General features: G+C 36.4%; 1 pseudogene; it reads right to left on the bottom strand.

Annotated features, from left to right (window-relative positions):
- The window catches only part of LOC128208484 (uncharacterized), a 143381-nt pseudogene extending 131492 nt beyond the window's left edge, over window positions 1–11889 (bottom strand).
- Window positions 11890–12134: the final 245 nt, after the last annotated feature.

Below are 12134 nucleotides of genomic sequence, written 5' to 3'. Positions count from 1 at the left end.
CTAGGGTAAGACGTACATATAGTACACTAGGGTAAGACGTATATATAGTACACTAGGGTAAGACGTACATATAGCACACTAGGGTAAGACGTACATATAGTACACTAGGGTAAGACGTATATATAGTACACTAGGGTAAGACGTACATATAGTACACTAGGGTAAGACGTACATATAGTACACTAGGGTAAGACGTATATATAGTACACTAGGGTAAGGCGTACATATAGTACACCAGGGTACGACGTATATATAGCACACTAGGGTAAGACGTACATATAGTGCACTAGGGTACGACGTACATATAGTACACTACGGTACGACGTATATATAGTACACTAGGGTAAGACGTACATATAGTACACTAGGGTAAGACGTACATATAGTACACTAGGGTAAGACGTATATATAGTACACTAGGGTAAGGCGTACATATAGTACACCAGGGTACGACGTATATATAGCACACTAGGGTAAGACGTACATATAGTACACTAGGGTAAGACGTACATATAGTACACTAGGGTAAGACGTACATATAGCACACTAGGGTAAGACGTACATATAGTACACTACGGTACGACGTATATATAGTACACTAGGGTAAGACTTACATATAGTACACTAGGGTAAGACGTACATATAGTACACTAGGGTAAGACGTATATATAGTACACTAGGGTAAGGCGTACATATAGTACACCAGGGTACGACGTATATATAGCACACTAGGGTAAGACGTACATATAGTGCACTAGGGTACGACGTACATATAGCACACTAGGGTAAGACGTACATATAGTGCACTAGGGTAAGACGTACATATAGTGCACTAGGGTAAGACGTATATATAGCACACTAGGGTAAGACGTACATATAGTGCACTAGGGTAAGACGTACATATAGTACACTAGGGTAAGACGTACATAGAGTGCACTAGGGTACGACGTATATATAGCACACTAGGGTAAGACGTACATATAGTGCACTAGGGTACGACGTATATATAGCACACTAGGGTAAGACGTACATATAGTGCACTAGGGTAAGACGTACATATAGTACACTAGGGTAAGACGTACATAGAGTACACTAGGGTACGACGTACATATAGTGCACTAGGGTAAGACGTACATATAGTACACTAGGGTGAGACGTACATAGAGTACACTAAGGTACGACGTACATATAGTTCACTAAGGTACGACGTATATATAGCACACTAGGGTAAGACGTACATATAGTACACTAAGGTACGACGTACATATAGTTCACTAAGGTACGACGTATATATAGCACACTAGGGTACGACGTACATATAGTACACTAAGGTACGACGTACATATAGTTCACTAGGTTACGACGTACATATAGTACACTAAGGTACGACGTACATATAGTTCACTAAGGTACGACGTATATATAGCACACTAGGGTACGACGTACATATAGTACACTAAGGTACGACGTACATATAGCACACTAGGGTACGACGTACATATAGTACACTAAGGTACGACGTACATATAGTTCACTAGGGTACGACGTACATATAGTACACTAGGGTAAGACGTACATAGAGTACACTAAGGTACGACGTACATATAGTTCACTAAGGTACGACGTATATATAGCACACTAGGGTAAGACGTACATATAGTACACTAAGATACGACGTACATATAGTACACTAAGGTACGACGTACATATAGTTCACTAAGGTACGACGTATATATAGCACACTAGGGTAAGACGTACATAGAGTACACTAAGGTACGACGTACATATAGTTCACTAAGGTACGACGTATATATAGCACACTAGGGTACGACGTATATATAGCACACTAGGGTAAGACGTACACATAACACACTAGGGTAAGACGTACATATAGTACACTAGGGTAAGACGTACATAGAGTACACTAAGGTAAGACGTATATATAGTACACAAGGGTACGACGTATATATAGCACACTAGGGTAAGAGGTACACATAACACACTAGGGTAAGACGTACATATAGTACACTAGGGTAAGACGTACATATAGCACACTAGGGTAAGACGTACATATAGCACACTAGGGTAAGACGTACACATAACACACTAGGGTAAGACGTACATATAGTACACTAGGGTAAGACGTACATATAGTTCACTAAGGTACGACGTATATATAGTACACAAGGGTACGACGTATATATAGCACACTAGGGTAAGACGTACACATAACACACTAGGGTAAGACGTACATATAGTACACTAGGGTAAGACGTACATATAGTACACTAGGGTAAGACGTACATATAGTTCACTAAGGTACGACGTATATATAGTACACTAGGGTAAGACGTACATATAGTTCACTAAGGTACGACGTATATATAGTACACAAGGGTACGACGTATATATAGCACACTAGGGTAAGACGTACATATAGCACACTAGGGTAAGACGTACATATAGTACACTAGGGTAAGACGTACATATAGTACACTAGGGTAAGACGTACATATAGCACAATAGGGTAAGACGTACATATAGAACACTCGGGTAAGACGTACATATAGAACACTCGGGTAAGACGTACATATAGTACACTAGGGTAAGACGTACATATAGTTCACTAAGGTACGACGTATATAGAGTACACAAGGGTAAGACGTACATATAGTACACAAGGGTAAGACGTACATATAGTACACTAGGGTAAGACGTACATATAGTTCACTAAGGTACGACGTATATAGAGTACACAAGGGTACGACGTGCATATAGTACACAAGGGTAATACGTACATAGTACACAAGGGTAAGACGTATATATAGTACACAAGGGTAATACGTACATAGTACACTAGGGTAAGACGTATATATAGTACACAAGGGTAATACGTACATAGTACACTAGGGTACGACGTGCATATAGTACACAAGGGTAATACGTACATAGTACACTAGGGTAAGACGTATATATAGTACACAAGGGTAAGACGTACATAGAGTACACAAGGGTACGACGTGCATATAGTACACTAGGGTTAGACGTACATAGAGTACACTAGGGTAAGACGTGCATATAGTACACTAGGGTTAGACGTACATAGAGCACACTAGGGTAATACGTACATAGTACACTAGGGTAAGACTTACATATACTACACTCAAGTAAGACGTACATATAGTACACTAGGGTTAGACGTACAGAGAGCACACTAGGGTAAGACGTACATAGTACACTAGGGTAAGACTTACATATACTACACTCAAGTAAGACGTACATACAGTATACTAGGGTAAGACGTACATAGAGTACACTCAAGTAAGACGTACATATAGCGCACTCGGGTAAGACGTACATACAGTACACTAGGGTAAGACGTACATATAGTACACTAGGGTTAGACGTACATAGAGTACACTAGGGTAATACGTACATAGTACACTAGGGTAAGACGTACATAGTACACTAGGGTAAGACTTACATATACTACACTCAAGTAAGACGTACATATAGTACACTAGGGTAATACGTACATAGTACACTAGGGTAAGGCGTACATAGTACACTAGGGTAAGACTTACATATACTACACTCAAGTAAGACGTACATAGAGTACACTAGGGTAATACGTACATAGTACACTAGGGTAATACGTACATAGTACACTAGGGTAAGACTTACATATACTACACTCAAGTAAGACGTACATACAGTACACTAGGGTAAGACGTACATAGAGTACACTCAAGTAAGACGTACATATAGCGCACTCGGGTAAGACGTACATATAGAACACTAGGGTAAGACGTACATAGAGTACACTCAAGTAAGACGTACATATAGAACACTCGGGTAAGACGTACATATAGCACACTAGGGTAAGACGTACATAGTGCACTAGGGTAAGACGTACATAGAGCACACTCGGGTAAGACGTACATATAGAACACTAGGGTAAGACGTACATAGAGCACACTAGGGTAAGACGTACATATAGAACACTCGGGTAAGACGTACATATAGCACACCAGGGTAAGACGTACATATAGTGCACTAGGGTAAGACCTACATATAGTACACTAAGGTAAGACGTACATATAGTACACTCGGGTAAGACGTACATATAGTACACAAGGGTACGACGTGCATAGAGTACACTAGGGTAAGACGTACATATAGTGCACTAGAGTAATACGTACATAGTACACTAGGGTAAGACTTGCATATACTACACTCAAGTAAGACGTACATAGAACACTCGGGTAAGACGTACATATACTACACTAGGGTAAGACGTACATATAGCACACTAGGGTACGATGTACATATAGTGCACTAGGGTAAGACGTACATATAGTACACTAGTGTAAGACGCACATATAGTACACAAGGGTAAGACGTACATATAGTGCACTAGGGTAAGACGCACATATAGTACACAAGGGTAAGACGTACATATAGTAAACTAGGGTAAGACGTACATATAGTACACAAGGGTAAGACGTACATATAGTGCACTAGGGTAAGACGTACAAATAGCACACTAGGGTAAGACGTACATATAGTACACAAGGGTAAGACGTACATATAGTGCACTAGGGTAAGACGTACATATAGCACACTAGGGTAAGACGTACACATTACACACTAGGGTAAGACGTACATATAGTGCACTAGGGTAAGACGTACACATAACACACTAGGGTAAGACGTACATATAGTGCACTAGGGTAAGACGTACATATAACACACTAGGGTTAGGCGTACATATAGTACACTAGGGTAAGACGTACATATAACACACTAGGGTAAGGCGTACATATAGTACACCAGGGTAAGACGTACATATAGTACACTAGGGTTAGACGTACATATAGCACACTAGGGTAGTCGCCGTCAGTCCAGATTATAATTTATAAGTAAAACTATCTGATTTTTGAAGAAATGTATGTATGATTCTGTGTTGATCTGCATATTTAAAAATAATCAAACTGATAATGGCAGACTTTCTCTAAAATTATTCCATAGACTATCTTTCAACTCCTCATTAAATATGATTGCTAAATATTTAGTTATTTAGGTGTGGGTTATAATGCAAAATTTATTGATACAACCTAAATAAAATCTAAACACTATACATTCTGACTTCACGAATAGAAAATGCTTATATAACGATTACTTTGTAAACCGCACTCTACTTTCAAACATAAACTAAAATGACCGTGTACTTAATCATCCTCAAATGTCCGTGTACTTTATCAATTTGGTTTTAGTTCATTTTTACCTTTGAAATAAATAGAAGTTAAACAATACACGCTGAAAACTATAAAATACATAAAACTTTCTTAACATAAGATTTGTGTATAAATTATTTACGGCTTACATGAGGTAAACCGATAGATTTGTTAAAAGCCGTGTTAGATTACAACTCGGAGAAATCAGTTGGTCAAGATTTTCAGGAAAACTTTAGGAAATTAGAGAAAGTTCTTTATTGCCGTGGATAGAGCTCTTAAGTGCGGGGTTTGTGGTCTTTATTTCACAAAAATTCTCCAAATATTAAGAAAGTTATCGTTAAAAACCTTACCTGAATCGAGACTTGTTGACATTTGTTGCCGTGCACTTTACCAAATAAGTCACACACTAAAGCGAAAGTGTGGCTGACTTTTTGACTATAGTTACGTCATGAATCTATAAATAAACAGGTCATTTCACAGTGCGCATGCGGGTTAACACTTCCGTTTTGTTGTTTACATTATCAACAAGGTCAGAGGTGACAGACTGTTATTATCGGTACAATAATTATGTTGAATTAGTTTGCTTATGTGTCAGAACCGCCCAAAAAATATGCCAACACTACTAACCTTGATGACTTAATGATGCGACCTTCGAGTTGTTACACTAACATTTACGACACAAATACCGGAATCCTACTATTCAACATTTGGACAATTGATCGAAAAAGCCTACATCGGCGACAATCGATAGTGAAATTTGAACAATTGATTATAGAAGCAAGAGACGTAATCACTACCGACTACCAGTTAAAAGATTGTCATGAAAATATGTTTTGTTTCTGGTCAATACTTGTTAATGTTGAAATGTTCATGTGGTACTATGTTGTGTTATCTAGTCATATTATCATGTCAGTAGCTCACTATAGTACCTTATTACAAATTTTCTTTGTAATTTAACTGCAAAAGGATTGGTTCTCAACATCTCATTTTTGTGGTTTTAAAATATTTTATCGTTTACTTTTATCAAGTAAGAATTTAGTTTTCTCAGTTTTCTGAAAAAAAATGTTCTTGTAAAACATACAGAATATTCAACTGCTTGTTTTACTTGTTACTGACTGATTATCAAAACGAAATTGATATTTTTCTTTGTGTTTACTTTACACATGTATTCAATACCGTACACAAAATTTTGAGCCTGCGGTCTCATGATCTGTAATAGTAACTTGTAAACACTAAAGTATAGTTGCGTTCTGATTAAATAATGTAATTTATACAAATAAATGTACAAATAATATTGTAAGGGAACATTTGTTCTTAAACTGGTTCATGAAGTGCATCTATATACCTTATATATGATGACCAAAGATAGTTAAATAATGATCAAATCGATTAATAATCGATTATTGATTGTTTTCATAAACCGATCTATAGTATTTTTTCTGTCTGATTCCCAACACTAATAAGCAATAAAAACAGTCAATTGTATATATAATATATATCAACATCTACAGATACCTGGCCATAAGTTTTCAATTTTGGATCAAATTAACATCTGTGCACATCTGTTTAATAAAATGAATAAATTTCCTTTAACATTAGTAAAACAGTTTTTAAAATAACAATTAAGGTATTAAACTTTTGAGCTACTAATTGCATAGATCTACTCAAATTTTGACACTTTTTAAAGAATAACCAATAATAATTTCCAAATCTTCAAATGTAAAAGATCTACAGCATTCTTCCAAAATGGAAATATTTCATACTTGACTGAGTTCTTATTAAAAAATTGTCCTGAGGTAAAATGTTATTATTAAAACATGTGCTAACAATATTCCCAAATAATTTGGTACAATATGACAAACAAATAAATTCACGATTGTGACGAATAACTGTTTCTGTGTCTGTAATCGATTTTTTTTAAAAAAAAGGTAAAAAAGTGTTATTGTTTATCCTTCAAACTAAATTCAATTGACGCCAAGTCTATTGCTGACTATTGCACCAGTCAATTGTAACCATGGCCTCCCCAGGTCCGGGGAGTAGTGGGGACTTTGATTTTCGGTCCAGCCAACCCCGACTTTAGCAACAATAATTAGCGATCAGGGATACTGCATCACGATGCATCACAACGTACGCAAAGGAAATTACACACAATTAAATACATATTGCAACCCTGTTTTAACATGATATTTTAGTTTGAAACGAAACGTACAAAGATGGAACAAAACGATTTTATAAGATCTGGTGATTACATTATTTGCGATACATAACAACAATAGATAGGTCAAGATGCTGTCATTCGTCGCTGCGCTAATACGGTTAAGGGACAAAATGACATAGTTACAGTTGAAATATTATCGGAGATATCGCAAATGGTTTTGTCACTGTTTTCGCTATCAAATCTTATTAAAGACCGTTTGGTCGTGTTTAATAACAAGGAACTTTTTAAACTGTTTGACTCTATGGTGGTCCCCATTCTGACATATGGAGCGGAGACCTGGGGTTGTAGTTACGCCCCTGAAATCGAACGAGCTCAAAGTACGTTCTGTAAAAAAATTCTCGGTCTAAATATAAGCACTAATAATTGTATGGCACTAGGTGAATGTGGTCGTGCTCCACTTTGCGTGATATATTATTCAAAATGTATAAAATACTGGTGTAAAATTCTGCATATGCAAAACCATCGCTTCCCTAAACATTGTTACGTTATGTTAAAATGTCAAGACGATATTGGAAGAATAAATTGGGTAACAAAAGTTTAAGAAATATTATTTCAGTATGGATTTGGCTACGTCTGGCTATGGCAAGACGTAGGCGACATTAATACTTTCAACGCACAATTTAAACTTCGCTTAATCGACTGTATGACTGAGGGATGGCACGATACCGTTAATTCATCTTCAAGATGCGTTCTCTATAAACATGTTAAATCCTTACTAAATCCGAAAAAATATCTTTCCATAAACTTGTCACATAAATTTGTCCGTGCGCTCGCGCGATTTAGGTGTTCAAGTCACCGGTTAAATATCGAAGTTGGCCGACATCTTAACATAGACAGAAATGACAGAATATGTGCGTCCTGCTTAATCAACGAGAACAGGCTTTTATTAGAAGATGAATTTCATGTGTTTTTCATATGCCCAAGGTTCTCTACTGTAAGAAATCAGTTTTTTATCTAGCTGGTACACGGGTCGATCTGACCTACATGCCTTTTACAGACTCCTAAAGTCAGATACAAGTTTTGTTATTCGACAAGTGGCAATATTTATTTTTTACTTGTTAAAAATGGCAGATTGAAATTTGTAAACAATTTGTATTAAGCAATGAAACCACTGTTTTGTAATTAATGATGTATATATTATATTATGTATTTTGGGCCGGAGGCTTTTATGTACTGAATGAAGTTGAGAGAGTTGAGAGAGTTATATCGTAGCGCATATACTTCAAGCGGGGAAGCAGTCGCAAACGGCGGTTTGTCTGAACAGAACACAGGGAAGGATTTGTGCTCCTTCATAAATGAATGTCGTGAATGGCTTGTTATTATCAGAATGACAAGGATTTTCGAAGGCAAAATGCCGAAAGAAACTCAAAAGTCTTTGCAAACATCCATTGGAAAACAGGTTTTAGTTTGGCTCAAAGAAAGACAGAATGAAGTTGGCCATTGTATTAAAAAACACTACTTTTCGCTATAACCAATCACGTTTTTTTTCTTTTTCGTAATGAGGAAGTACAAACAATACATATTTATTTAGTATTTGAGCCTCCTTTATATACATACATGTGGATACAATATGTATTCCTGAAAGTCCGTGTAATAAGCAAACATGGTAAATATACATATTACCATTGTTGGACCACAAACATAATTTTAGTTTTGTAATAACAAACAATGTTTTATATATTTAGAGCATTTGCTCACAAATTCTGATAACAATATAAATTGTTGAACATATCGGCATATCGCTCAAGAAGAGAGTGTAGTACAATTATTTATCAATGTCCCGTGTGAAAAGTGTAAAAGTTTGGTCGAGTTCAATTAAATGTTCAATTTGAAATTCGCCATTCTGTTCATTGATTACAATTACCGCGTCTGTTTGCATATATTCACTTTTCGTATGTTTTTCTGATCCTCGTGATCATGCCCATTGATTACCACAACCACGCATGTTTGCATGGATTCCTATTCCTATACTATTTTTCACCTGACTAAATGGTATTCCATTTTCAAGAGTTCAATTTTCATTACCTTGACCTTGACCCATGCCCTCTCATCATCTCATCGTTTCCAAGCTAGCTATTCACATACAAAGCCTACACACAGAGTTATCACTAACCATCAACTCTATCTAGAGTTATTGCGCGAAAACCAATGTTCTATGTTGGTTATAGAGAAACTGGTACCATGTTCCGATAAAGGAATCTCAAGCTAGTTTCTCTACATATACACACTAAATTTACAACCAATCCTCATAAAATTTGATTGTCGGAAATCATTTTTAGTTACCCTGACCTTGAGCTTGATCAACCTCTCAATGGCAATGCAATGCTAGCACACAAATTACCTACACACTAAGTTGAATCGCTCTCAATTCATGCAAATTGAAGGTTTTGGAAAAAAATCAATGTTTTACGGCCGCCCGACAGCCTGCCCCCCCCCCACAACATCTTCATTCATATAACCTGATTTTCTTAAAAAAAATCCTGGTTACTAACGCAATTATGATCACACTTTGAAAAAAAACAACAACGTTTCACCAGCCAGACATCTGTGAGACATTAATAATATAAAACAAAAGAAAACTCCATTGTCCCCAACAAGATGTTTAGCTTACGTTTAATAAAAAACTATATACATTAATTCATGGTTAAAAAAAACTGTCATGCGTGAGCAATAAATTCCGTTTTGCTACAACAGAATGCATGGCTGAATAGGTGATAGTTTGCAGCGAAAGTTTATGACATCCATGAAACGTGAATGTATGAAAGGTAAGATGAACATTCTTTTGAGGTACATGTATAACCAAAAACATTGTGACAGAGTGATTGGGTTTAAAAGCAAACACCATGAAAACATCCTTTTAGAAACATATTGAAAATTAGCTTACACGTCAACATTTCCGTTTCTAACTAAACATTCAATAATTCAGTGATATATATAACTGAATAAGACGTCATCATCCCTATCTTAAGACAATGATTTAGCGATGAATATTCCCTGGCGTGCTGCTGTATTTGCGAATAATAATACATCGACATCTACATAAATCTAGAAATCGATAACGAATCCCATCAAAGTGTCGGCCATTGCCATCAAGCAGGTTGTGATATTGTGGTGATATGATTTTTATCTGTTTGAAGTTGATGAAATTAGGTCCTCAAATCACTGGTACCTTGGGTCGATTTGATGATACTAAGCACTGATAAATTCTTAGTTGCCTTTTTCCTAACGATCTAAAAACAATAGAGAGTTTATCATGCAAATGATGTTACCGTTAGTATCAGTTATTTCAGGATCAATATTGTGCTCCTTTATCAGTGTTCGGAGGATGTCGTTACAGCGACGCTCACAGACGTATCTGAGAACGGTACGACCGCAGTCGTCTGTTAAATTGACGTCAGCACCGTGACGTAAAAGCAGACGTACTGTTTTGTCACGTGCTCCTTCCTCCTGAAATTGAGGAAAAGGACGTATTTAAATTAATGAAATTAAACTTTCATAAATACGTTAGATTTTTTAAACTATGTACACTAAAAGAGTCTATGGATTACATAAATCGTAATATCAGTTTCAAATGACCGTGATTACACATCGTTTTACTTTTTTATTTTGAAGGCAAAAACATGTGTTTAACATGAACAAAGTAATACATGTACTACTTTACTTGTGTTTGTCTCTCAAGAATACGGTTGAATTCTGTTTACTCAACTACGCAAATATACCCGTTCAAATGATGTCATTGTTATTACTGGATAACCAGGTATTACATTAGCATTGGTTAGATTAATAGCAAATTTGATTCACCAAATCAAGGTATGGAAATGGCAGTCTGGATTTTGGCCGTATATTGTCGGCAGTAAGTGCAAATTGTAACAATTTCAAAACAATAGCAAATCGACTTTAAGGCAATAAACTCATATATAGTTCATAATTAAATGCAATGAATTATCCCAATTTAATACATGAATACATAATGGTTCTATTCAAACAGTACCAACGCCTTGAATAATTTGCTTTTTAAAGATATTTGACACGATAATGATTTAAATACCTTAAGTAAAACCTACCTTTGTATAGCAGCACGCCATCAAGGGGGTTTTGCCATGTAGGTCCCGTGAGCTGACAATATCAGCGGACAAAGCTTCCAGGATAAAGAGCACGAGGTGATTTTTGCCAAGGCGCACCGCATCGAACAACACCCTAGCGTCTGTTGTGACGTCAACTCCCGTATCGCCATAACTGAAAATAAACATAGAATAAGACTTGTAATGATCTAATTTCTTGAAAATCAGTGTTACACATTTGTGGGCTTAGGGTAACAAACTCCTTGTGCTGTAGATGAAATCCTATGCGAGTCTTGCTTGCAGTAATAATCCCTGATAATGGGATTTTCTCTTGATAATCGACCCCTTCCTCAAACACAAATCCGAGAAACATCGCGCCAACCAGAGTGAGTAATATTATGTTATTGCTTCGTTCACAAAAATATGAAATGAATGTGTTCAAACAAAGAATCTCGATAAAAACTTGCAAGGCGAAGCAGGGACAACGCTGAATAAAACGGTTTTGCAAAAGCTTAGAAGCTGTCTTTTACTTTTGTTCTTCAAAGAGACAATTGTTTGCTTTTGTAATGTAGTAATAATGAAAAATATCTTTTTGTACACGAACACATTCAATTATTT

This window comes from Mya arenaria, chromosome 11 (assembly GCF_026914265.1).
Source record: "Mya arenaria isolate MELC-2E11 chromosome 11, ASM2691426v1".
Lineage (NCBI taxonomy): Eukaryota > Metazoa > Mollusca > Bivalvia > Myida > Myidae > Mya > Mya arenaria.
This window is presented reverse-complemented; position numbering and strand designations above follow the sequence as displayed.